Source organism: Hemicordylus capensis, chromosome 3 (genome assembly GCF_027244095.1).
Source record: "Hemicordylus capensis ecotype Gifberg chromosome 3, rHemCap1.1.pri, whole genome shotgun sequence".
Classification (NCBI taxonomy): Eukaryota; Metazoa; Chordata; class Lepidosauria; order Squamata; family Cordylidae; genus Hemicordylus; species Hemicordylus capensis.
The window spans coordinates 160,763,859-160,768,104 of record NC_069659.1 but is presented as its reverse complement, the minus strand read 5'-3'; the positions used below and the strand labels follow the sequence as shown (position 1 = coordinate 160,768,104).

Sequence of the window (4,246 nt, the reverse complement as noted above, 5' to 3'; positions counted from 1 at the left end):
CATGACAAGAATGAGATCTCCAAGCCTGGAGACTTAAACACAGGTCGGAGGTGGTCTGTGAGCCTGCAGAAAAGCATTGCTAGTAACACAATTGACAAAACTAAACCTAACTACCAACTATAAGTAATGTACAGTGCAAGATATATCATTACAATATTAACGATACAACTGCATATATAGAGAAGCATCTGCTAGCCCAAAGTCTAGAACATAGTCCCAGAACAATCTATTCTTCACCCTCAGTTCACAAATGTAGGTGTATAGGACAATCACGTTGTCCTCTGTTGTTTGAATAAGTATTTTAGCAAAAGGACGTTTGTTTTTGGCATGATGAAGGGAAGGGGACATGTTACCCAGGCTTGGATTGCCAAGAGGCCCAACCTGGACTGCAAGTCTATTACCAGCAATTGCAGCTATACTGCAGATCATACTTGAGGTATTTATGCAAATTTATTTTCTTGTGCCTAATGACATTTGCATGAGTTGCACTATCTGGGCTTGCCTCGGTAGGGCTGTTTGTGAGAAGTGCCAGGATCGGTCCTGATCCCAGGACTGCCCCCCTGGTTAGTCTGGGTTTTTTACTTGGTCTAAACATGAGGTTAGGGTGTGTGTGCATGGCCTCCACCCTCAGTGCTCAGTTGTGTGTGTAGCCAGCAGCGACTTTCGGACTGTCAGCAGCCATATGAATGATAGAGGCCAGGGGTAGGAGCAAGCCGGCCTCTAGTGTTTTCCTAATGCTCTGTGTTGCTCATGCATGCAGTGCATTATGGGATATCTGGAGGCTCAGCATCCTTCTCCCTGCCTGAGGATCGGCACACCATTAGCTGCAACACTGATCATGTGGTGCATGAGCGGCAGTGCCCATAGGCAACTGGCAGTCATGTGTGGGGAAGGTAGGTAGGATTCTGCCTTCCTCCCAGCCCTCTTTGACCCCTGTATATTGGCCATGTGAATGACCTTTCTGTCTGGAGTATCTAGATCATCCAAAATCTGATGACATTTTGGAATCAATTAGAATCCATTTTATAACAGTCCAACCAGACCTTCAGAGCTGGCATCTTCTTTGCAAGAGGAACAAAGGAGGAATCAAGAGGGTGTGGCAGCTGATGTTAACAGAAGGAGAGACAAACACCCTAATTATCAGGGACACTGAGATCCCAGCAACAGTGGAATCCAGTCGTGTTGGTAGCATATCCAGGCCCCAGAACATATGTGAGTAAATGAATTAGACTGCCATTCTCCACAATGTGAAGAAGAAACAATGGTAGTTCCTAGGGACAGTCTAAAGGGCATTTGTCACTCATGTATAATTAAAATAACATGAATGTCATACTGTCATGTCTGTCTGTAAATAAATCAGGCAGTCAGAAAATAAGGAGCATAAATGGAGGGGCCTACAGAAGCAAAAGGAGGTCCAGCAACCCTTCTGTTTTCCAAAACAGACGAAAGTTTCTTTTGCAGGGGGAGTAGGCCATGTGTGCACAGAGCCTGGACAAATGATGTCTGGCCACTGGTAACTTGTGGTGCGTGTATTGGGCCCAGGCAATAATAAACTGATAACAGGTATGGTAGAAGGAAGCAATAATGGTAAGTATGAAAATACTGTGAATGTCTTGACTCTCTTATTACAGCACATTTTTGCTGCACTGCTGTTCATTTTTCAGAACCTATTTCCAGCAGTTTAATTTGACTAAGAAGCTTTCTTAAATGCTCAAGTCTCATTTCCTTAATCTTCTTTAAATTAGTGGCTCACACTTAAAAGAAGGGTGATAGTGGGAAATGTTCTGTGAAAAAATATTCCATCATTGATTCTTTCTTTCCCTCACTGCTTACCTTATAGCCTGTTTCCAAGTGTATTTTTCTGATTTATTTTTTTTTTTAAATTTGAAAACAGGCATCATTGATTACCATGGGAAACCTTTTTCAGGTGTGCTATGCATGCAGTTGCACAGATAAACTGGCAGCTGGTCTATGACAAGTAAATCAGAGACAGAGCATAGGTCTGTGGAAAACAGCATGGTACTTAACAGAACTTCCATGCTCAGTAAGAGATGCTCTCTGAACAAGTTAATTACCTTTATGTCCTACTTGTGACTTTTCAGAGTCAAATGACTGTTGTCTTGTTTTTTATGCTTGTTTGATAAGTTTTTAGCTTGATGTTTTATTGCTTGGTGTTTTTATTGCTTTTATTGTATGTTTTAATTTTTGTAAACCGCCTTGGGGTTTTCTTTTAACGAAAGGCGGTATAGAAATGTAAAAATAAATAAATAAATAAATAAATGACATGGGGATGTTGGGGGTGGGTGGGAAATGCTAGAACACTGAATTAGATGGACCATGGTTTGATCTAGCAAGTCAATTAAGATGACATATGTCTGGAAACTGGGAAATTAGGGTGCCAGGCAGGCCTTCCCCTCACTTGCTACATGCAAGAGAAAACATCAGAGAACTGCACTTTTATTTTATTTCATTTTATTTTATTTTATTTTATTTTATTTTATTTTATGTATTTGCTTTCTATACCGCCTTTCCAAAAATGGCTTAGGGCAGTTTACACAGAGAAATAATAAAATAAATAAATAAATAAATAAACAAACAAATAAATAAATAAGATGGATCCCTGTCCCCAAAGGGCTCACAATCTAAAAAGAAACAGGAGCTACTGTGCTGGGGGTGGATAGGGCCAGTTACTCTCCCCCTGCTAAATAAAGAGAATCACCATGTTAAAAGGTGCCTCTTTGCCAAGTTAGCAGGGGTTTTGCTTCAGACATATTCAGACATTCTGTTATATGGATCTGTACCCTTGTACATATTTTAGTATGAATGACTATACCTGTGTTTATTTTAGAAGTGAACTTGAGTGTAGGCCCCTCAGATGCATGTTCCTTCGCTATTCCCCCGCATCCCTTTAGTTGGCTGACCCTGGTTCCCAACTGAATTCAGCATCATCTTTGTGAACTGTCACCAGAGAAGAAGTTCCTAAAAAGCATTCACTGCCTGATCTTTGTTCACAAGGGCTTTCCCAGGAGACAACATGGAACCAGGCAGTCTGGCCTATGTTGAACAACAGAGTCCTGGCTTCGGTGGCCATTCCATTAGTGCTGACTGAAGGGCACCTTCCGCCTCATTGTGTGCTCCCGTACAGTGGTATTCCTGTTGATTAACTTGGTATCCCACAGCTGGCTCTGTGATGATTGTTCTTATGAGCTAAGATTTAATTTCCAAATAATTCACACACAGGCTATGAAAGCCTTTTTTTAATTAACTGTGTTCTATAAACAAATAACTAAGACCCCACCTTCACAATCAGCTTTACTTATTTCTGAAATTGCTCGGTAACTTTCCTGTATCAGCGATAGCATTGATACAGGACCATTATTGCCGCTGTTCTTGTGTGTTTTTATCCGTTGTCTTGTTTTTATGCCTGTTTTTAGCTTGATGTTTTTACTGTTTTTTACTGTATGTTTCTAATTTTTGTAAACCGCCTTGGGGTTTTCTTTTAGCGAAAGGCGGTATACAAATGTAAAAATAAATAAATAAAATAAATTAATTATTTCAGGCTTCTAGGACTCAGCTTGAAACTCAGTTTGCTTACAGAATATCATGTTTGTTTAGACATGATGGTATCCAAGAATGAAAAGATGTTTCCAACTAGGAGCAGAGCAGTATTAAATGTTAACCCCCTACCCGGCCCCAATAATTCTGTTTTTGGATTCATCCTAGGAATTGTGGTTTGAAGAGGAGAGGCTAAGAGCCAGACCAAACAAGCATGCAGATTACATGACTGGGCCTGTATCCTTTTGTTTTTAATGCTGTCCAGATTGCCCTAATCTAGATAATGGCCTCATGCAGATGCTATTTACATTTTGAAAAGCAAATATATGATCAGTCACACAATCTGAAAATCACCCAGTTTGGCCCTTAGGCCAACTAGAGATCTATTAGGATCTCTATTAGAATTATCATAGAATTCTTACCACGCTAAACCATCCACGATTCTATGTTTGTAATGTAGATAAAGCTTATCTATATGTTGTGTGCCAGCAAATGCTCCTTTTGTCCCTATTTACCAAAAAGAGGGTTTTTTTTCCCCCCTGATACAGGTTCCTGGTAAATTCCTGGGAAAGCTACTGGGATATCTTTGTTGTGGTTGATATTTGGTGTGCACAAGAGTTCACCAACCTCCTGTTGTATTCTGTCTAGTAGTCTTTTATGTTTTGTTGATACTTTTGTCCCACTGGGGTTC

At 40.3% G+C, this 4,246-nt stretch overlaps 1 long non-coding RNA gene across 1 annotated transcript; it reads left to right on the top strand.

The window, feature by feature from the left end:
- The first annotated feature begins 342 nt into the window (after positions 1-342).
- On the top strand, positions 343-1,816 carry LOC128352031 (uncharacterized). Its single transcript, XR_008320179.1, has 3 exons — positions 343-436; positions 1,033-1,212; positions 1,462-1,816. It is a non-coding gene; the product is annotated as an uncharacterized LOC128352031 (long non-coding RNA).
- Positions 1,817-4,246: the final 2,430 nt, after the last annotated feature.